The sequence below is a fragment of the Numida meleagris genome, chromosome 19, assembly GCF_002078875.1.
Source record: "Numida meleagris isolate 19003 breed g44 Domestic line chromosome 19, NumMel1.0, whole genome shotgun sequence".
In the NCBI taxonomy this organism is placed as follows: Eukaryota; Metazoa; Chordata; class Aves; order Galliformes; family Numididae; genus Numida; species Numida meleagris.
In genome coordinates, this window is record NC_034427.1 from 12246407 (window position 1) to 12271024 (window position 24618).

Below are 24618 nucleotides of genomic sequence, written 5' to 3' on the forward strand. Positions count from 1 at the left end.
AAACCACCTCCCAAGGGGTTTCCACAAAGCTGTTTATCAGTAACTGCTGCACTGCAATGACAGAAAGGCAACATGAGCCACATGGGTTCATTTATACCCTCAAAGGTCAGTACTGAAACCTGGCTGAGACGTGGTAACCTGCTCACACATGCCTTGGCATCCTGAGATGACTGCAGAAGTCTGAGCAAACGACAGCACCCAAACAGATTTGGATAGAGCAACACAGACTGCCAAGGCAGTATCACACCATGTGATGGCACAATGGATGCTGTTTGTTTTTGATACCAGCTTGCAACCACGGAGAAATGGAAGAAGGCCACCTTTGGCCTCCAGATCACAGAATGATTCAGGAAATGCAGCCCCAGAAGCATACGAATAAAGACACCTTAACTCAAATGTTCTCCCAAACATTGCTGTCTAATCTGCTTATTTAAACATCACAGAAAGCTCATCCATCTCTGATAAACTTTCAATTACTGAAAAGAAACAGCACATTAAATGAAAATACAATTTTAACAAGAGGTTTTTACCATCATAGCTACCATAGCTAAATTTTTATTTTGGATCCCGAGTTAAACCTTTGTACATTTTTGTGATTATTTGAAGAAAAGCATGAAAGAACATAAGTGTACATGGTTCACCAAGCACAAACCCCAACAAAATTACTATAAATCCATGATTCTCAGGCAATTTTTCAATTATGCCCTGGTGATGTTAACTTGAGAATTTTTCCTGAAATTTCTCAACTTTCTAGACAATTTAATCAATGAGCACAAATGGTACATAAGCCTATAAAGAAACTGCTCCATGGCATTACATTACCACTGCTGTTTGGGTTCTATTAGAGCACACAGTCAAATACAGAAGGAAAAGGAGGTGAGAGGAGTAATGTAACGCAGGGGACAAGAAGAAATTCTGTACTGGGTTTGTGGTATTCCAGGCTGACTCCATGTCCCATTCATGTATATTTTAAAGTAGCAATTCTATTATTGGAACAAGGATTTCATTTTAAACCCACCTTGGGCAGCTGGATTATTAGGTTAGAAGATATCAAAGAACGCTATCTGCCAGCCACTGCTCAGAAAGGTCAGTCTTACAGGGAAATGTTTCAAAATCCTTTCTGAAATATGTGATAAGAAGGAAACACTTAAAACAAAAAGGAAAAAAATGTTTCACAGTATCACCTCATAAATTTCTCCAAAGAAGAGGAAGTCAGAAATATCAAGGCAACCACGTTTTTGAAAGGTGGCATTAGATAAAACAGTTCTTAAATCATATTTTCCATATTTCAGTGTGTGGTGATTGAATGTCTTTGTATGACCTGAGAAGTGGAACCAGTATAAGAAACTCAACAGAAAAGAGAAAAAGAAAAGGAAATAAAAAAAGAGAAAGTGAAAACTGCTACATAAACAGAACAATTACAGAACATGGAAGGGACAGTTTTGCCCCAGAAGGTCAATGCAAGCACTAGGAGAAAATGCAGCTTGCTTCAATCCGCAGCCACTTCCAACCTTTCCATATTCATCAGTCACCACCTGAATGCACCTATTTGCAGGGCATGGAGTCAGTCTCCTTCAACTTCATTGAATGCCAACAGCTCTGGGTCTGCAACACCAAAAGGCCAAACAGACTTAGGGCTTGAACACACTCATTTTCTTCTACAAGTTGAATCTAAAAAGCAGAGAGAGTGAGACAAGAGAACCAGGAGTTTGCCTGAAAATTACCATCAATAAAAATCTTTGTATCTAGAATAGGTCTTGAAAGCTCTAAGTGAGCAAAGGGACCTCTCTGGAGATTTAAAACAGTGACTTTTAAGGGAACCATGATGTTCCCTTTTTTAGCCATTTCTGTACGACGATAGGTGTTCAAAGGGGAGGCTGGAGGTTCAGGGTAGTTATACTCTCTGCTGGAACTCCCCTAGTGACATCCAGGCAATCAGTGCCTCAAGCAAGGCTGCTGTCTGCTGTCTCATACCTGCTCAAAGACAAGAGAGTTTTGAACATGCTTGTAGCTGCAAACGCACATTTTAACTTACTTGCCCTGAGTAGCCTCCACTGTCAAGCATCAGTCATGAAAGACCCAAACTAGGGACATGAAGTCCAGCAACAGCATTGCTTCCATGCTTTAAAGCACTCATAAGATGTTTCTCTGCCACATTAAACAGAACAGGAGTTTCTTAAATCAGGAGAGAATAATCAGAACAATTACGACGTATTCAAGCTTCTGTGCTGGCTGCTCTTGCTGCTGGCAATCTGAACAACAAAAGCTCATTTTTGAAGGCAACTTACTTGGGGGGAGCCAGTGTTAGGATCAAAGGACAGATAATTCTCTGTAATTTGAGCTTCTAATATCTTCTAAATCATGCTTACCAGAGCACAGCAGTTCAATTCTTACCATGCATTCATCCATATTATAAACTAGGAAAAAAGGTCTAAAACAAAAAAGGAAAAAACCGAAATGCAATTAAATAGAAATAAGTATATTTGGATACTGCAGTAACCATCCAGTTAAATATAACAGTTGTACAACTGAAAACCCTGGATCTAAAATGAATATTTTATTCATTTTCAAATTTTTCTTGAAGTCTGCAGGACAAATTTCTTACTGCTAATGAAAGGCCAGCTGATTGTAGCAAAAAGGTTATATTTCAATTAATGAATGTCTGAAACTTGTCCAGCTACAAGCTGCAATAGAAATAGATCAAATAATAAAATATTCCTTTAGTTATTTATGATTTTCCATCCTTACAAAACTAGAATATTACCTGAAACTTTAATCACCCTTTGCTAGTTCTAATCAAGTTCTCCTCTTGTTTTTGTTGTTTTCTTTCCAGAGTGATTATGAACAAGGTTGTTAGGGACCGAATTCCCACTGAGGCATCAGAAAATTAAATCAACTTTTCAGAAGACAGATGACTTCTTAGAAATGTCAGGCAGAAGTGTTACAAGTCAAGGAGCTTCCATTTTGAATAACTGTGGTGCCATTAAGAAGCCCTCATGAAACCCACACTCCTGAAAACTGGTTCCCAGCTCTGAGATCTGAGAGCTTGTCCATTTTAACTAAAACATCACTAAATGAGACTTACCCTCTTTAGATGATAAAGCACCCATTCACCAGCAGCTAGGCTACGCATATGTAAATAAGACAAAACAAGGAGAAATCCAAATCTGAGGTTTTTTTATGAATTCAGAGCTCTCTTTCAATTCGCACATGTAAAATACTGTTTTAGTTTCTACGCCATTTATGTATGGGGCCCTGGGCCAGATGTGGATGCTGATGGCCCTGCCTGTGGCAGGGGGTTGGAACTTGATGATACTTGGGGTCCCTTCCAACCCAAGCCTTCTGTGATTCCATGTAGGAGTGTTTTTTTCTGTCATATTAGAGTAGCAAACCAACAAAACAGGAGATGATTAAGTGTGAAATCTTCTATTAATGGAAAGTACCTAATGATACACTTTCAGGTGTAGTTCAGACAGAATAAGCCCAGGCCAGTAACATCCAATACCTGATTGTGGCTCAAATCCAGCATTCCCAGTAAATCAGTTTGAGTTCTCACTAAAGATGAAAATCAATTTACAGCACCACAATGAACCCAAACAACTCTGGCAAATCATAATTCCAAAGCAATACACTATTCAGCCTGTATAAACCACATTTACACTTGAAAAAATATTTGATATTTTCTTGACTTCTGTTAGGTGACCAGAGAAGTTATCTAGTGATGTCAACTGAACATGACACAATACATATTTCCTGCAACTCTTGCATGCCTTCATGAATTTTGCTTGTTATATTTGACAGATGGCTATTAAGGCAAATTTCTGAAGGATATTGATGGGCAAAGAAAAATCCAGAAAAGAATAGAACTGTCACAATAAATTCTAAACAAGCAAAGAGGAAAGAGTGATTGCATCGAATGACTGGAGGAGCAAGACAAACAGGGGAAGGAAAAGAGCAGCCATAGCATTGCTGGTGCCAGCATCAAAACCAAACCACAAGATTTTCCTACTAATAGCCTTGTGGCTTTGCTCATAGTTTAGAGGAGATGGCATTTGACATTTTTGCCTTGTAATAAGTAATTTGTGTAATAAAGCTGTGAGGAAATTGAATGTGTCAGCATGTTAAGTGCATTTGTCTCCAGGAATATAATAAACTGCATGCACAGAATTGATAGGATTGGAAACTCAAATTACTTGTGATTTAAAATCTAATTTTTCATTATTTTTTTCATCCACTCAGAAGCTTAAGTTTTACCAGTTAACTATGCAAAATAATTTTAAATTTAAATGAAATCAAGAGCATAACTAGGCATTGGAAACAAACATTACCCAAAGCAGATAGACTGCTGTAAGTATTTAAATCAGTGCATTCCAGCTTCCCACTGACAATACCTAGCGTTACATTGTAACATGACAGCTGTAAACGGATCAGATTTTAGCATAAAAATAGTGTTAGTGTGTATGCGTAGAAAATACATTACTTATATTTAAATATTGGTGGCCAGACTCCTGCAAGTCACATTTTGCACTTAGAATATATATCATAGAATGTGCATTAATTTAAAATAGCTACACGGAGCAGCATGGAGTTAGTTGCTTTGGGGGTTTCCTCCTTCTCCTCTAGGCTTACCACATAGGTCTTACCTTGAAAATACAACAGGAGGAAAAAAGTAGATTTATGAGCTGTTAAGCAACGTAGGTTTCTGTTATGACCTTAACCGACAACGAGTAAATTACTCTGTGGTTTACAAGCAGCAATTATATTGTTTCTCAGAGTGAACTAAAAGGAACAGAGCAGAAAACTGTAAGATACTACGAAACTGACATTTTTCTGCAGTAGCTTAATGGTTTATACAGAAACCTTTAATCCATTTTGGCACTATATATCACATCCTTAGTTGGAAAAGACTTTCAAGTCACTAAGAAAACTTGCTCTCCATAATCTATTATTTTCACATACTGCTTTGAAGTCTATTTACCTGTGTGTTATAGAAATTGTGGAAGACAGTGTTCTCTTTTGCTCAGTTTGATGTAGCTCAACTAGATTTATGAGAGAAATACAGTCGATTTGAGTAACAAGATATACATACCACTGCATACAACGTACCAACCTAACATGTACTTCAAGGTAACAGCACTTTCCAAATGGAGGTCACACTTGACAAGGCAATCTTAAAGACACTGCCATTGTCAATTCAGCATTGAGACTAAATAGACCCAGACCTAAGATTTGAAGCAGCAACAAGTAATAACTAACATCTGACTTCCCCCTTCCCCAGTCTTACTGTGGACTTCTTTTGCCAGAACATCTCTTTTATAGACATATGTTATCATTTTTCTTTGAAGGCCAATAGGCAATGTAGGACAGCAAAGGTCTATAAAGACCTACATTTAGGTAATAACTCTGCCATATATATATATATTTTTGATGTGGTTAAATCTCTTCATCTTTGTGTCTTCTTCCTACCTGTGAACTGATACACTGATCTGTAGCACTTCCTGTGATCGCTTTGGCATTTTATCTAAACAAATGCCTTCTTGGTAAGGGTTTTAGGACACAACCAACACTTCTAATTCTCTGTTCTTATGGAAAACGACACAGATTCATTGGCACTTACACCATTGTCTTAGGGAACAATTTCTAAACAGGAAGTAGGGCAGGAGAGGAAGAGCACTCAGGTCATTTCAGAGTGCAGAAGGCTTGCTTAGAAGTGGAAAGCAATAACAAAAAGTTGATGGGAAGCATTTTCAAGGCAGACATCATTTGGACTTGGATTGCCTTTTCCTCCCACACTATCCCTTGCTTGCTCCCTCCCCAGCTCTGTGTCCTTGTGTCAGTCCCTCTGGTTTTCTCCCCCAGCACATTCCTGTTGTTCCGAGTTACAAAGCTCTTGGTTCCTCATTTCCTCACCATCAGTGCTGCCTCTGCAAATAGATGTCACGCACAATATAAAGCTCATCAAGAAGGACATTTATTTCTATGGCAGTAACATTTCCTTCCGTAAGTATCTTACCATCTTATTATGCACTGCTTTGTCCTCTCATCTCCTGCTCCCTTGGGGAGCAATTTTACTTGAAATCTGTGCTATAAATTGTCAACAAAATATGTGTTGAATTGATATACAAAGGTGACATTCTTTGCATTGTTCCTCTGCTGCAGCAAATAAGGATCAGACTGGAGCCCACGTGCTTACCTACAAATGTGGTTATTCAGCCGCTGATAATGTGACATTCCTCATCATTTGACATGATTCTTAATACCCAGGAAATTATGTATTTCATGATCCCATCAGCTGGTAGTATCTAGTAAAAATCTTACATTTCTGTTCTGCCTCTCTCTCATTTCGGAGGAATCCTCCTTAAAATTTCATATGGTAAGTAGCTACTTTTTTCACATGTACTGGGACCAAGACGTGTAAGTACATGCAGGAAGAACTACCACCAGTGAAAGCACTTTGTCTTTTCATAACCTTGACAAAGTCCTGTAGGGCTAAATTTTCCAAAATCCTGTAACTACTTACAGTTTGCAAAGACACTGATGGAAACCATTCTACAGAGAGCCCAAGCGTTTGTGAAAGTTAGATTAATTGCCAACCATACCATTGCAACACACTGAACACCTTCAGGTCTCCAGTGTAATATGATTCACATCACCATCCAAATGATTCCTATTGCTCGATACAGATTAAAAGCTCTTTCAAATGCAGGCACTAGTTCACAAACTGCTATAGCTTTGTACACAGACAAGGCTGCCCCTAGAAGGGACAGTGAGAAGCACAAGAACACAGCTTCTACAGCAGGACCATTGTTAATGGCTCTAGAAAACGTAGCTGGGATCCAGCACTGCCATCCAGCAGAGGTGACAGCCACAACACCCCCTTTCCTGACAGCATACATTTCCACACCTCTGTGCTTGGTGTTCATCTCATTGCCGATGAATGGAGATGCAGAATGGATGTGTGTCAGTTACAAATAAAGACATAAGAGGCCTCTGATGTCCCACGGGTCAGGTTATTCTTCATTTATCTTAGCTCATTAACAAAACACCCCTAAAGCACAGAGAATAACCACTGTAACAGTTTGCACTGGTAAACCTCAGCATAACAAACAAAGATTCTGCCACAAAAAAGGTTCAGCTCTTACGCACCTGCTCTGGCTGGCTCTCCAGCTACTCACCAAACAGAAACCTAGACCAGAATCCAACCCAGAACAGTGAGAGCTCGCCGTGCAACGTACCAGCAATGCCTGCTTTTCTCTTTTTTCCTTTATTTTTTTATGCTGAGTAGTAAAATATATGCAGGTCTGTGTGCAAGACACTCAAAAATGACCCAAACTTTTTCCTTCTTGTTAAATTTGGAAGAATTTTCCCACCTTGGTTTCCCAAAGAATTGGATTTTCTTTGGTAGACAACCTAGTGGCTACTAAACTGATAGTGAGATCTAAGAAGTTTTAACAACACTTCTATGTGCTGCCTAATTGAAATTTATTTTCCCTTTAGTTATTCCTTTTATTTTGTTGAATATTTACTCTTAATTACAGTATCCATATTCCATTTTAGCCTTATTGTTTGGGATTTTATTTAAAATTTGTGAATGAATAAGATGCTATTAACTGTGACAGATTGACAGCACTATAAATTCTCATTCAACCATTTAAAATAAACATCCACAAATAACTGAATGCTTCTCCTCAAAATTACACCAATGTATTTTAACCTCATTTAGATTGACAATAAGAGTATAACAGAAATTAATGTACTTTTTAGCCCTACTGAAACTACAGCAACTGCTCATGTGAAGATGCTTCTATAATATACTCTGTGATGCGTGCCACATTGGCTACAAATGTTTAAGTGGCACAGACCAGACCTGAGCTGCTGAGAAAGAGATGAATGTGTCATGGGTTCTTGCAAGGAGAAAAGATTCTTCTCCTATAAAATCTCATTACCTTCACTTTTTAAGTTGGAAGTTCGGCAATTGTTTCCTTGCATTTTAGTGAGCTGCTCTGTGCTGCCTGGGAATTCACTCCAGCAGAGTTCTCTTCCCATTCTGAAGAACTCATTACTGCTCACATGCCTGTGTACAAACACAATGTTTGCTGTTGGGATCGAGTACCTTCAGAACACTTCTCATTGATTAAAGAGCTTTACATTGAGATTATGTATAACCTTCTTTCTTAATGTAAGATGTCATACTTCAACAGTTGATTTGAAGGAAATGGCGTACTTTCAGAAAAGCATGCTGTTGTTGGCTGAATTGGCAATCAGCATCTATCAGAGTACAGAGAAAAGTTCCTCCCAAATTAATGGCTTATGCAGGTTACTAGAAAATCATTTTTACATTTTACATCATTACATTGTTCTCAGTAAGGCGTGCATCTGCCAACTGTCTTTACAGTATCTTACAAAAACTCTTCTGAAGAAAAGCACCAGCAGGAACCTCAACAATATCAAATGCTCCAACAGACAGGACTCAACTCCAAGGAGAAGGGAATCGTGTGATTATATTAAACCATACTTTTCCCCTAAAATTCAGCACATCAGAACCCCGGGCTATCCAGGTAAACAGAGGTAGCTCTGTTCTTACCTAAAAAACTCCAATAAGATTCTGCTCTCTGCCTTTACAAGAGATAATTAAATCTTTAAACAAACAACTGTAGCCTAATATTTAACTTATAAATTATAAATCATGTGTGATAACTGGAAAAAGTAACTAGCCTTGGGACAAGTACCCTAGTAAGAGAAGAATTCTCTATTTCCAGGGAAAGAAGGATTTATAATACCCAATGGCACACAGCAATATCCACCAAGAATGTGCTGGGGAATAAGAACAACCTTGGGAATTTTCAGGATGCTGCTGGCAGGGACAGGTGCATCTGATGAGAGCCTCAGCCCTGACTCTGGGGTTCCACATGGTGCATTCACCTCTGCACACTGGTGGCTTTTATCTTACCATACACCTCTGTTTTCCCAAAGGCACGCAAAAGACTCTCTCAGTGTATATGCTTCACCTTAGAAAAATGGAATGGTTTTTTTTTGCCTATGATTGAAGGCAGACACTAACAAAGAATAATTTATAACGTCACTCAATAAATATTCCATAAACAGCCAGATCTCTCACTCATGCATGGAATATTTTATAGCCTTTACGGTCTATAAAAATAGATCTGAGGGCAGTAAAATTAAGCAAATGGAAAAAAATGCTGGGATGGTTTATCAACAAGATGAATTTCATCTTCGAAAAAGCCATCCATTTATTTTAACAAAAACATAAAAAAGCATTTGTAATTAAATCTAGCCCACTGAACTGATATAGCAATGATTTTTCTAACATTTTGTGTCTTTTATATGCATGCTATTCCCACTTCAGTTGCAGAACTGGTTCTCTACCTGAAGAATCCATGGGGGTAGGGTCTCATTCGCAGGCATTTTTTGTTGGATTTTTTTTCTGGCAGAAATTGGAGGGACAGAGAGACTTTCAACTTGCATAGAATTTAAGAAGAAAATATGAAATCAAATAATCGATGCTGCTACTTACATATTTTATAGAAGGAATATAATTACCTAAAATTATAACCGAATTCAGGAAAATTCATCCATATCCAAACCTACTGTTTCAAAGGGGTACAGCATGCCCACAGAGAGCAACTGGATCCTTCAGGGAGAGTTCTTGGAACCTGAGTGCTGGAGAAGCACCTGAGTTTGTTAGCAGCAAAGCACTGCAGAATAAATCCAGAGAGAGAAAGCAGTTTATTCAATGACCAGAATACTTCCTTCCAACTGCTATCGTGGAACAGTTCAAGCCATCCTTTTTCCTGCAGCCCAACAGAGCGCTATTGAAAACAAATGCAAGCAGGCCCTCCACAGTCTGGAAGTTTCTCTGCTTTCTATGGACTTTAAAAACATACTGCTTCATTGCAAGCCACGATCTGCCCAATATGTTCACCTCTGCTTAGAGCATTTGTCAAAATTTACCAGCATAAGTCTCAGAGAAGACAGTTCCAGGGTAGAAATGCAGCTTTCTGCCATCTAGACCCATCTGGCAGGCAGCTATCTACTAAATGTACTTACACCAGCTGGAGCAAAATGCAGGGAAATGCAATTAGGGATTTATCTTTCTCAGACAATTACAAGTGCAGTCTTCAGAGGAACCACTGTAACCACATGGATGCGCTTTACCTTTGATTTTCACTTAAACTAATGGTTTCTAAATTACTTGAGTAGAAACTTGAAAATGCAATGCAGTACTTGAGAAATCATTTGCATTTCCTTGAGTGTGCTATTACATTTCCATTAAATTCTACATTTATATAGAGATTTTTAATTCATAAAATATGGTAATAAAATGAAACCATTTGATTGGGCAGATGATACCTTCTGAAGAAGAGATATTTCTGGATACGTGCCTTGTTGAGGAGGTACCCTGCATCTCCTCAGCATCACATGCCCTTTGTTTTGTGAAAACAGGTTGTAATGGAAGCTATGAGCTACCTGAAAATGAAACTGTGTTTCAACTTTTCTTCCCAAAAAACAATTCCAAGATCCAACCTCCAAGATCTCTGACTGTGAATTTCAGGATGTTCAGCATACACACATAATGCACTAGTGGGTTAATTCTGAAGTTGTGAAGATACTTTAAAATCTATTTACAGATCAAAGTACTCAAACATCTTTTGCATAAGAAATACAAAGACGGTGGTGAGCTTAGGAAGCAAACTGCAGAAAAAGTTTTCAATGGCGCCCTAAGGAGGTTTAGGAGTTGCCAAGGAGATGGTGAAATCATCTTTGCTAAAGACTTAACAAAAGCTTACAGACATTCCCACCTAATGCTGAGATTGCTAAAGACTGAGGATCCTGTCTGCAGAATAACCACCAAGATTCCTCCTCGTCCTTTCAGCGCTGTTGCAGATGGTCTGTTATTTCACAGCAAACCAACCTCTGTCAGTGACTTGTGGGAGAGCTGACAATACTCAGTTAGCACTACACACAATTCTCATTAAGAAAAAAGCAACAAGTGCAAAACATACAGCAGTTACACTTCCAGACTGCAGAATGCACTGCATGGGCATTTTTGATCTTTTTTGCTTCCTCTGTGTAAGCACTGTAAATTTGTCAAACAACACTTTTCAAAGTTATTTTCGTAATATTGACATTTTGATGACAACCTAAAAAATGTTACCAGATTTGATCATCTTCAACTTTATTCTCAGGTGCTGAATTGACATTTGTAAAGATCTCCCTTGGGTGGGATTTGCAAAAAGAGAAAGGATTGCTTGGACCATATTGGTCACTAAGGGTACATAAAGAATTCAATCCTTGAAGGGTCATTGTGGAATCATCACTGATGTTGGAACTATTCAGAGAATTGCTCAGTGATGTGAATGAGGAGTCCACAGTGAGCTCGGGGGCTCAGATCTAGCTTTGCTGTGGGAAGTAAAGCAGAGATCACAACGCATGGGATCAGATAGGGATCCCAATCATTTACTGCTAGACTACAGCAGAGACACTGCAGCCGTTCTTCATTCATCCTGTAGAATACTTAACACAAGTTTCAGACGTTCTGAAGTTTAAGGCATTCTTTGCAGTAGGAAGTTTTAGGTCCCACATCCTTTTAGTGAGCAAACTCTAAAGTGTTTCATGTTTCGTTCTGATCAGCACTGCACCACAAGTGTGAGTAACCCACCAGTGGTGGCTCAGGCTCTTTCCCTGATGGGCTCCAGGAAATTTCTTTCATAAATAACCTTAGAAAACAAGGACACCAGAATCACTGGTGTTTACATGAAAAGTAATTGAATATCAATCTAAACATACTGGCAACCTCTTGGCAGCTCCAGTTCTGCTTTAATTCACTGAATTAATCAAGTCTTGACACAGTGACATGTTATTACAAGAGATAAAGAAGGAACAGGAAATCACAAAGTTAAAAGATCATTTTCCACTTAGTTGTACATGAAACTTTCCAGTAGAGGAAAATAAGGCTGTAATGAAAAGGACTGCCATAGCTCAAATGCAGTTATCTATTGCATCATCTGGCAACAGGCAACACCTACCAGTGCTAAAAGCAAAACAAGCAAACAGACAAACAACCCCACACTTTCACCAGACAATTCTCTGTGTACTCTTACTAATAGAAAGGCCAAAGCGACTATTTAGCATTAATTCCCCCCCACTTTTCAAAGGAAAATTAGCAAGGCAGCAAGTTCCCCAGCGTGTGGCCTTGTAGGTGGCCACAGTCTCAATGACCTTGAGTGAAGTCTGCAGGATGCAGGGCTGTTTTTTGAAGCAGAGTTAAAAGGTGCCATCCCTTTTGATCCCATGTGGCAATTATCATGACTCCTTTGATGTACTTCAGCCACAGGACATCTTGTTTCAAAAATTCACTCCATCCATTCAAGGTGAGAAGCCTGTACTGAGCTCCTGCTTTATGACTAAAATACTGGTACAGGCCATGAAGCACTGGTAAGTATTCATGTATGTGCTAGCATTCTGGTTACTTCTAACAGCTAGAACTTTTTTTTCCTGCCAAAATACCTCTGCCCCCTCCCAGCCATTTCCCAACACGATGAAGCAAGGGTGAAGCTAGGACAAGAATTACTGCTTGCAGACCCGCAGCCTCCTGCTCCAGCCACTACATCATGTGCTTGTGAATAACTGCAGGCATGGAGAGGCATTTGGAAACACAGTGATACACTCAATCACACAAATGTGTATTTAGTGCACACGAGGACCAGCCCTTATTATAAATGGGTAACTTAGGAGCACAAATAGGATGCTACATAATCAAGTGAACATTCATTCCACTCTCCCAACAGCTTATAGATGCATAAAAACAACACAACACGGAAGTCAGCATCTTGAGATGCTACTGGCTAGAAAACAAAATATTGAAAAACTATTCTGCCTTAGGGAATACTGGTTAAAACCACCCCACAGGTGACTCACCAGCCATTCTTTCCATACCACATATCTCCTTTGCCTTACAAAAGCAGACAAACACATAGCCATCTGCTAACAAAGTGCCAGCAGTTCATACAGCAGGAGGGAAACCACACCAAGGGATCTTCCTTCTCTGAATGACCTTCATGAGATGCTGCATAGGACAGAGCAAAATGCTTGCGCTTCCCAGCAGCCCCAGCCTGGTGCTGCACTTGCTGTTTTCTGATACATCTCATCTGGGGAGGGGAGCAGCAGGTTTCAATTTCTCCTTAAAGGAGATTTTAAGAGCATCTCCTCTGGCAAAGTGCCACAGATGCTCTCGAAGAAATAAAAAAGCAGGATGCTTTTAAACCTCACAATGCATTCCCCTGCTGCAGTGGAGAACATACATAACCTCACCTCAAATTTTGAGAGAAGATATCATTTTACTCAATTTAAATTTGTTTTTAAGAAACAAGCACAATGAACAGATGTCAAGTTTACCCTAGTGGGAAATGAAGCCTGCTTTTCATCCACACTGCAAATCCATCCACCCTACAAGAGCTGACGAACCCCTCCTGACATGTGCTTTGCTGTTCACTTTCTTTTGTTACACCCGTCATTATGAACTAACGTAGACTTTTTAGTCATCCTCCTACTTTCTCAGCCAAGCGGAAACACTGTGTGCCTGATTTTTAAATACCCTTTTTGGGTTTTGTTCTGGTTGTTTTAGGTTGTCTTTTTATTTATATGGCTTGGCGTGGGGATTTTCTGTTTGTGGGTTGTTTTCTTTATTAGAAAAGTGAATTTCATACTCAGGAGAGAATAAAAAAACCTGCAGCATAGCTTCAATTGTATGGAATTCATCTGTTCAATAATCCTGAAGTGGTTTCCCAAAAAAAAACAACCCATGTCATCCTGTGTTTACCTTGTGAAGGAAATGCTTTTTTGAGTTGTAGACAATCTCAAACCGTGGACAAAGCAAAAAAAAAATACTCAGAGCAAAACCTCAATCAGGTATTTAGTGAGCTGGGATTTATGGCTGTTGTAGAATAATGTTACGCCTCTGTGGTCAAACAGGAACACGAATTGTGGCTGTAGGCAAGTTGCCCATCTCCTTGGGCAGCAGGAACCTCTCAGTCCCACAGATGTGACAATAACAACAGCGCATCTCAGCACAACCCAAGCTCTGCTTCCTCCCTCCCACCCTGAGCAGGAGAAGTGAGCAATGCTGCCTGGATTTCTCTGGCTGTTGCTGCTCCATGCAGGCCGAGGGCTATCTCATCCCACGAGGGTCACGGGACAAGTGCTGCGGGGCTGGGATACTTGGGAACTCCTTGATGCCCCTAGCAACATTGCTCTCTTCCGGAGGCTCATAATAGGTTCATTCTCACATTAAGAGTTACAGTGCTGTGTTTGCTGAAGCAGTGTTTTGTGCTTTGCAGCATAAGGTCTTACAGAGTCAGAAAAGCAAGGAAGTGTTCTGATCCAGAGGGATGCTCTGGACGTGTAATGTAAACGTCTGCAACTTCAAAAATTGGATCCAGTGACCCAGGTCACATGAGAATGCAAAGTGGAAATGCTGAGTACTTTGAGCTTAAGTTCTGTGCTAGTATCTTAACTTAAAATACTACTAGAAAATCTGTTCCTGAAGGACAAAATTTCAACCAAACCTCCTGAATTCAACTTACTACATGACAAGATAGTTCAGAATTGTTAATGGAGTTTTATAATTGAGTCAAACCTACAGCTCCTCCAGCTATGCACCATTTAAAGACTTGCACTGCATCAACTTTAAGACAAACAACAGCAGAGGGAGGCTGAGATGTTGTAAGACTGGGACAAAAGCTCTCAATGATAAAAGGCAAAGCATACCGCATGGCAGATACTTTCAGGAACACATCCTCATCCCCAACTTATACACAAACAGTCAGGGCAATGATATTTAACACCACAGCACAGACATTGGTAACATCCAACAGCTATTCCTAAAAGAAATGGCTTTTTCCGCAGCAGCAAAGCCATCTCTCCTGGGCAACCAGAAATAAAATGTTTGTTCGTCTAAAATATGTGCTATGAAAATAAATGGCTGCGCTATGCAGAAAATGCCATTCAAATAAAAAACTGCACTTTTCTTTTGATGGGATATTAAATATAACGCTGTCACTGTCTGATACTTCCTCTCAGTTTGCACTACCCTACAGACACCACTTAATTATATACATTTTGTTTTATTATTCCTACCATGCAATATTAATCTATTCTTGAGCAGTAATTAATTACCATTACATATTTTCACAGCTCCATAGTCTCCTCAGGGGAAAGACTCTGCTACATATTTAAGAAGTAGATTAATGTGTACTTATGTAGATGGACCCTCTGGAATAATTTACATTTTGCTAAGATGATTTCTTAGTCAAACATCTGAGTGGCTTTTCTTCGGTGCAAGAATAACAGTGATCACAAAGTTAATCATATCAATACTGAGAAATAAAAATGAAGTAACACATCGTCCTGTGGGAGCTCAAGGATCAGTCCCATCTTCAGTAATGATGGTATTCAGTGATGAAACAGGAATGAATCAGATCCATCATTTTAATCTATTATCCAAAAGGTAGAACCAATTGTTAGTTGGCGTGCTTTGAGGAGTGCCACCCCAGAGCATCATCAGAGTGGAAGAGATTGAAGATAAGGGGGGTCTTCCTTCACTTTCATTGCTGTAATCCTGCAGATATAACTACTTCAGACTTCTGGCCTGATTCAAAGCAGACTGAAATTAGTGCAAGCCTTTCCTCTAGCTTCAGATCAGGCAGCTAAACACTGTCTCTGCACAGTACCTGGCTAAGGAGAGTAACTGAAACAATTTGAGAGCGCATAACTCCTGTTCATGTTGAAGTACAGAATTTCTATAAAGATCAACATCTCCTGATTATATGGCTAATCACTGCATTCCCACTTCACAAGAAAGGAGAATATTTTTTTTTTTTTTTCAAGGAATGAATTAATTCAAATGTAACAGCTGAAGCGATAGGAGTTAATGGAGAAAGCAGCATTTCAACTGGGAGGAGTGATAAATAACTGTTGAGGTCACAGAGGCAACAAGACTAACAGCTAGAGACTTGCTATGCAGTGCTTCTCACCTACAGGGAAGCCAGCTGACCTTTTCTTTTATCCTTACTTGCACGGGCTGTTTCATAGCGTAGTCATATGAATTCTGATACTCTCTTTAGCCACTGAACACAGAGAGGTGTGGCATGGCACTCAATTTCCCTATGAAGAGCTAGCAACTATCTCGCATTGTGGGAGCCTACGTCTTTCACCAAAGATGAACGTTCAGACGATGCTCATCCCTCCAAGCACAGACCCTGGCTGTTTCACTCCCAGTGAGCTCCTTGAGCTTATTGCTGGGCACTTGGTTCCAGCCTTGACCTCCAAGATGAGGGTACACATGAAAGCTTATTTCTTCATTACTTTCACATCTCAGAACCATCTATTAATAAATACAGGAAGAGGGAATTTTTTTTCCCCCTCAAGTTTTTAAATGAAAGTCAGTTATGAGTTCAAAACGTGGCAGCTTGACTGCACTGTCAATTCTCCGCTGTTTTTGTAACAGCAAGGCATAGCAGCACACTGAAACACAATGATAATCTAAACGTTAACAAGTTGCCATGAAAGAATGATGACCATTCTCAAAGTACAAGCAATTCCTGACATGAGATCAGACAGGAGAGAAGATGATGTTTTATTCCTTCCAGGGCTTCATTGTCAATCCCTCTTCAACCCCTCAGAATTCACATACATCAGTTGTGTAACCACTAGCTCATGCGATAATTAGCATAAGCAGCCAAAGCCAAATGGGTATACAAGCACATAAAAGTGCACATGTATGTGCTTCTGATTAAGGTAGCTGCATTCAGGAAAGCACTGTACTATTTTTCAATTTGATGCATCATTCTGCTTTTGGTCTGCCAACCTCTCCTGTAGAAAACTGAAGAAAAATGATTAAAAGGAAATACCATGCCTGCGTATCAAAGCCTGTACAATAGGCCACCTCATTAAGGAACTTTCAGCCTCAAGAGGCCAAGACAGCCACAGGTGCAGCAAGCACAATACTTCAGTTTATTAGAAGAGTTACTTCTGCCAAAGCAATATGTTTTGGTCACCTCTTCAACTAACATCTTCTGGATAAATCAGAAACAATTAAGATGTAACTCAAGGTTTCTGGTTGTCACTACACTGATAGCTTGGCTAACCCCAACTTCAATTCAGAAGAACAGCACGAATCCTGTCTGTGCAGTTAAAGGCAGCCCAGCACTAGTATTTTTACCTTAACCTTGTTTTATAGGGGTATTCTACACACAAACACTCTTAACATTCACAAATAGTATTAGAAAATGAGAGAGTCTGTTCCAAAAGCTCTGAGAGAGCCGTGAGCTCCTAATTTAAGTAATGAAGAAAGCAGTCATTCTCTCTGCTTACTATTTCATACATAGTAATGTTCCCACCACTTTAACATGGCTGATACGATCACCTGGGGCCAAATCATCACTAAACTGCCCACATATTACTTGATTTTTGGTAAAGGAGCTGTTATGGATGGAAATGAAAGTTGTACTTTAGCAACCTCTAGCCCAAGTGGTTTTGGTGTGGGTTACTTTCGTTCCTCCTCCCCCTCCTCCCATCTTCCTTTTAAAGACCATATTTGTTAACCAATCAGATTAACAATATTGTGATGATGCTATACGATCCTTGAAAACAGAGGTTCTTCTGGGAAATCTAAAAACTGGGAAGACAGGACCAGTGAATAGCAGTTCCCTAAAGACAAACACTGGTTTCCTCCAAAAGCAAAAGCTGCAGGAGCTAGAGCTAAACGGCTACAGGAAAATAAATGACAGAAGTCAGAGCCTGCATATTCCCAGCAGAACATTTGTTCAGATGAATGGTTGCTATAGCACCAACTCCCTTTATATGAATTCACTCTTAAAGACCCCAAATAGCTTCTTTTCTAAGTTAAAAAAAAAAACACAAGGAGATAAATTTTTTATCAGTAACACTCCGGGAGACAGGCGGTCTCCAATCACACAACAATAGCCTCCAATCTCTGAGAACTTTGCCTCTAGGTACACACCGACCCAAGCAGCAGGCTCTGGTTCACCTCCCTGAACTCACTGGTGCCTCATTCTTTGACTACAGCAGTAAAAAAATCTGATCCATTGGAGGCGATTTCCTCCTATGGTAGCAGTGTGCTTAACGTTGTTGGTACAGCTGCAGCAAGAAGCAAGCAGCATGAGGTAGATGAGCTGATAAGCAGCTCTCTGCTGAGTTCCTTTGGGAGGACTACTCCATTCCAGACAGAGTTCTCCACTTGTAATGAATAATCACAGTGCTGAGTCATTAGGCTTGGACAGGGGTTATGTTCTGAGGGAATGAGGAAACTTGTAATAAGCAAGAAGCGCTAGGTAGGAGAGCAAAGTCTACAGATTGTCAAATTAAAGCTGGTTAACTAGAGACAAAAACTCAAAATATTAGAAGTCAGTAGGCATTGCAGTACTTCATGCTCATACATCACGCTAAGTCTCTTTTCCTAACACAGGGAAAGGCAATAACAAATAACCAGTTCTAAATTACCCAAAAAAGGGTGACAGTCACAACTCGGTTAAAGAAAAAAGATTTGCTTACCCATCCCAAGGATCAGGGCCCACAGGATACTCCAAAAGAAGAGATCTCCAGACAAAAACCCTTCTCCTGTGGCAGCCAGCCCTTCAATGAGACTTAGGGAGGGGTGCAACCTGGCTCCACCCCTTCTGGTTACACGGGTGAATTGCTTCCACCTGTGCTCCCAGGGCTGGCTGTGTCCCTTCACCAGGTGCTCCATCACCGGCTCAGGCCATGACTTAGCAATTCCCATACACCTGGTTTTGCACTTAACTCCTGCTGTTACCTGGAACAAGTGATTCTTCATCTGGGTACGATCAAAGCGAAAGGGTACTGAGCTGGTAAGCTGAACTTCGACGTCTGAAGCAGACAAAATGGCTTTGAGTGAAGCACTCTGGCCAAAGTAAAACAGCCTTATTGCTGCACTAAGTTATGTCAGGGACCCAGCTGTCCCCTGGCTGTTTTCCAGCACTGGCTGAAGACAAGATACAAAGCTCCTTCTCTGATCAGTTTTCTCTCATGTATGAGGAATTAGCTCGGAACATTAACATTTAATTAAGTTAAAAACCAAAAGCTTAATGAAATGACTGCATAGTATCACTGTCTTTAAGGACCTAATTGAATCACAAAGAGAGTCATTTTCTCTTGGTTGCTGCGAGAGTACTTAATAAAAAGGGCAAATACATTTGACTTCATGGTGAAACACTAATCACCTGCCCTTTCTGTACCACACACCATGTTTAGAAGAGAACAGAGGCTGCATTGAATCGGTAGTGATAACTTCACCTTAGAGCTTGTTAAGAATCACTGCATTACGTCAGGCTTCAACACCTAAGTACACAGCTGCCCAAATCTCCTGTATCTGTGCTGCCTGCAAAATTATGGAGCACTGTTTGCACTTAGTTGGGCTGATGCACACAAGAGTTCATGCAGCTGACTACAGGATAGCAATAGAAATTACCAAAAGTTGGGTGAGTCCAGGTCTCCCCTGCTGCACTCTGCAACTTCTAGCTCCGATTTCTCTAAAACCAGATGAAATTCACAAGAATTTATCACCATTCTCCATCTTTTTAGCATTTCTGAGGCAAGGAAAGCAATAAATGAAACAAAACCCTTCAGTTACTTCCTTTCTTGCCAGTTCCTAGATACATTATTTTTTAACGTCTAACAGCTAAGAGTTGGAGTCTTCACTTTCAGGAAATACAGCAAAAAACATTTTAGGATTACTTTACCTGAAGGTTGTGGGTTGGTTGGATTTGCAGTTAATTTTGGTCTCTGTGTGGTTTCCAACTGATCACTTTAAGACTATTCATTGAGGCATCTAAACCTGGGAGAATATTGTGTTGTATGACTTCCAAATTTTAAACCGTAGCTTGAAAGATGCCATAATAGCTATGAATCCCCATTGAGACCCATTATGTTGGCAACCAGAGGCCTCAAAAGAGTCAGAAGTATTCCAGGCAAAATTCACTACTCTGCTTTGAAAGAAACAAAGTTGTTATGTTCTGCATTATTCAGTGTATAACAATGAGGCATTTTGAGTACTCTAAAAAAATGCTCTTCTACTGTGTATACTTAAACGGTCTGAAGTAACAGGAAATATTTCTGGGAGATTGTTACAGCTTGGTTAAGAAAAATTTTAGTGGAGCACCAATATTTGCCAAAAAGCTTCCTAAGCCAAAGCATATAGTGTGTTTCTTGGACTGCAATGCATTTATCTGAAGTTGGTAGCATCTCTGTATGGCAGCTGTCTGCAGTGATCCCCCAGAACTCAGCAGCAGAACACTTATTTCTTAGTAACAGTGTGTTCTAATGTGAGAACTCAAAATGAGTTCCCTGGACAGAGATTTGGCAGTTAGGAAACAAGCATGGTGCACTTAAGTGTCATCAAAGGAGGGTTCCAGGACCAAAAATTCTCCTCTAGACTGGTGATGGAAGTGTTTCTTATCTGAAGTCAGTACTTCTCCCAGCTAACAGCGACCGTGATCCGTACAAAGGCCAGGGAAGATGCAATGGGTTGCAAGATTTGCCTCCAAAATTTGTTCTTCCTCTCCCTGCATCCAGTCCTGTGCAATGCCAGGTGGAGATGGCAGGCACCCATTATACTTAATAACAAATTTGCTTGAACGTTATCTGTAATAAATCCCAGAAAGAAAAATCTTCATGAATTCACAGTCCAGAAGTCACTCCTCCCAGCCCACTCCCACACGGGAACTAATGGGTTACCACAAACCCAAAGTTTGCAGATTCCAGGGAAGAAGCAGCAAAATCACACCTGTGGGAATGACAAAGATCATGTTAATGAATGGGGCTCTTATTTGCCTCTGCTCCTGCCGCAGTCCTTTGAGTCAGATGAGGATTTCGGTGCATAATGGCAGAGTCAGCGCCTTCCTCCCTGCTCTGAGGTGAAACAGTAAATGTAACCATCTGCTGTGCTTTGTTGGAGCTGGGAAGAGAGGGAACAGGAATAAGGGCCATCAATTGTGCATCTTTTGTAGCAACCAAAATGGGAATTTAGTTTTGAAGCATTCATTCTGCAGCCAATACATAGAGCTATTGGGCTTATATAATTTGAAAGGTGTCAGTACCACGTGGCGATGCACTGCACCCATTTACTCCCTGTGTGAAGTCACCCTGCAGGTGCTCATAACACATACCCCCCCAGCACACAGGACAGCTGTGTTTGCCGTGCCCCAGCCACCAGCCCGCAGCCAGCAATCCTGCAGTGCCACCGGCAAGAGCTGGTCTTGGTAGCAGCTTTCCGTTTTATATTCTAAAATGCAGCATCCCAGTTTTAAACAGTTGTCTCACATTGGTTGGAAATCACCTGCTTTTATTCTCCTGTTCCAGCACAGTTGTTGGGATTTTTTTCCTACTTTTTCATTTCGTGTTTACAGTCAGAACCATAACATCTATTTAAACACAGATACACCCTGCTACCAAGAATAAGTGAAGCAGCTGATGACTGTAGGTATTCAGCAATTTCCTGATTCAGAGACCACAGTATCTCAGCTCTCCTTCTGCTTGGATCTCATGGTTTCCTTGCAGAGCAAAGGGAGGAATATTTGATCTAGGCAGCACATGTTTTATTAAATTTCTGGCAATCTGCAGATTTCCGTGGGGCAGCAATGTCTTACATTGCTCATCATTTCCCTTGGCTAAATTGCCTCATTCCATGTCTAACCATGTACAAAAACAAACTGCATACTATGTCTACAGCAAGGACAGTTAGTTACTGGTTATACTGGTACAGAGTATATGGGATATACTCAGTGCTGATTCCATTTATTAAAAATAATAAAGTAAAAATTTGAATAAAAAATAGAAATCTGCACCATTCATTCTAGAAAGAAAATACAGAGATTCCTATCTCCCCGAACCCGGTGGGGACGATTAAAGCCTCTCATCAGGAATGACACACATACAAATAGATCCAGAGGTGTTTTATGCACAGCCCTGCTGGGGCCGACAGCTCTGAATTTCCTGAGGGTGCTTCCCTGATGGAATGAATTCTATCTTCGATCTGTTCTGTGAAGGGAAGAAATGGATATTTAAGTTATCAGCGTGTTGCCGTGGACTTCTGTGCTTGCTGCTAGTAAAATAACACGAGTAACTCAACATTCTTGTTCCTAGGGCTTCCAGCCTGCGCACAGATGTAGCATGGCTCATTCTCTGGCACCTCAACCTGCGTACCCTGTTTTACCATAGGACAAGGGAACGGGAGTGGCCCTGGGCACACCTGATACAGGCGGCATTCATTTACTATGGAGTTGTGCAAAGTCACAGCCAAGCAAGTGCACTGCAGGGGGCTGCACCGCACGCTGCATGGCCGGGCTCTGCACAGCGGTGTGCTGGGGACGAAGGGATGCAACAGAAGGCAGAGTTCTCAAGATGTCAGGAATCACAGCACATAGAACCAGTGGGCACTTTGCTGCCAGCGTGTTCGGAAATGGGAATGCTGATATCGGGCGTGTTTCTGTGTAAGAGATGCAACTGCTGAAACTGATGGGCTATGACAGAACTCCCTTTTTTCTTCTTAAATATCAGGTAGCATTGCAGGAATTCCACATTTCTGTCATGTTTTCACTGTGTCCTGCTTTCCGCAGGTTTATATTGCTCAGAGAAGAGTGGCAGCTGTAACCCTGCCTGCCTGGCAGCCACTGACAAAGGCAATAACAGCACTGTGGGCTCAAATAATGGTTACTTAATAAAAGCAACAGGAAACTTCCCCTTGTCACAGCAGCTGGCAGCCAGACAGGCCCCAGCATTGTATTTCTCTTCATTCCTTAACTCATCTGCAGGACAGGGGGTATGCAAGGTGAAACACACAGTCTGACCGCACAGAGCTAGAGGGGATGGGTTTCCCAGGGATGTGCCCTGTGGTGGATTATTGGATGGGAGCTGCACAGCACCTACCTTTGCCCACCAGGAGCTCTTGGGGATCTGGGAAAAGGTGAATGCACATCTCAGCCTTTCCCTCTGTGGAAACCCTCTGCTTTCCATGAAGTCTACATGGAGACACTGGTCTCTGGAACCATAACTGCAGCGTAAAGTCAAATGACTTCTTCGTTGTTGTTTTGTTATTTGCAAAAGTCCTGAGATCTTTTAAAAACATCTTTCGTAAGTTGGGATTCCATCAGACGTGTCCTTAGAATGGCTCCTAGAGCCTCTGTGGCATGAGAGTTTGATGGCAGCATATATTAATGGCTTTAAAATGGACTTGTACTTTGGGAGTGCTCCTACAGCCTGTCCTTCAGAAACATCTTGAAATTAAATACAGTGAAACAGACAGCTAGAAAAATAGATCGTATTAATACTAATAAAAACCCTAATAGACAACAGACTGCAAGGCCATTAAAATTCTGTCATGGCTGGGAGAACAGACTGCCAACTTTGGAGACAACTACAGAGGAAAAGTAACTAGCAGCAATTTTGAAGAGAATCTGATGTAAGAATATCGGCTGGTTCTGCCTTGGTTGTCGTTAATTGCCTCTGTTGTGACCCCCCGCACAGCAGAAGTACACCATAATGAAAGACAAAGCATGTAAATAAGCCAGCAGCTCTCACCTCAACATGTCAGTTACAGCTAAATGAAAAGCAGATCTGGGATGGTCCCCAGGTTAGCTCAGTGGTTCACCTGCCTTGAGCCCATTTCTCTTTCCCCTAATCAGACTTCAGCACTTCGACAATTAAAGCACTTCCCACCCCAGCTGATGGTTCCCTTTCTGGGGGCATCAGGAGAGTTGTAAAAGCAATATTTCCTCACGTAAAGAACCAAAACAAGCTGAGTTCAAATGCGTTGCAATGTCAAAAAGTGTGCTCTGCTTCATTCGGCAGCGAGAGAGCTCCAACTTGCCTGCACGGAAAGGCAGTGCAATTATCTGACTGACTAACACCCCGGCTTCAGCGACCAGCTGCTCACATAGGAAAAATAAAAGCAGATAAATCTGATAATGAACCACTCCATTTGCAAGGAGAGGGACTCTTCGTTTCCCATCAGAATGCTTTTACTGAAGCAACGTGAGAATGCACTTTGCGCTGTGTCGGAAACAAAGTTGGTTTGGGATTTTTGAAGAGCAGCTGTTCATCGGCTGCTCACGTTTTTCTGTGATAAAACAACTTGTCTTCAGCTTGCTATACTGCTTTCAGTCCTTGGTTATGGCCAGGTTTCTTAGATGTGCTTTGGGCTATTTCCATCTCACTTTCTGGCCAGTGCATTTTGTCTTCCTTCTCGTTTGGATTGGTCTGAATGACGTGTTGCTCCTGGGAACAGCACAAGCATCCCAGCCCAACACTGGAAATGGATACAGTCAGGAGATGCTGTAAATGTGGTTTTCCCTGAAAAGCAGGGAATGCATTTTTAGTTCTAAATCCACAAAGTCCTCGCACACTTTGTAAAGCAGGTGAAACTGCCTCCAAGTACCTGCAGGAGTCCCAGGGCTTGTGTTCTGGACTCATGGGGCAAACAAATGAGCACATGCCAGCAGCAGAAGCAGCGCTCCCAGCCTTTATCGGCAAGGATTCTTCTGAATACATAAATACTGTTAATAA

The 24618-nt window shown here is 40.9% G+C and overlaps 1 long non-coding RNA gene across 1 annotated transcript; it reads right to left on the reverse strand.

Annotated features, from left to right (window-relative positions):
* LOC110408289 lies at nt 573-18662 on the reverse strand. The gene is made up of 3 exons (XR_002444276.1): nt 18592-18662; nt 7947-8074; nt 573-1605 (listed from the first exon to the last, which is right to left on the reverse strand). It is a non-coding gene; the product is annotated as an uncharacterized LOC110408289 (long non-coding RNA).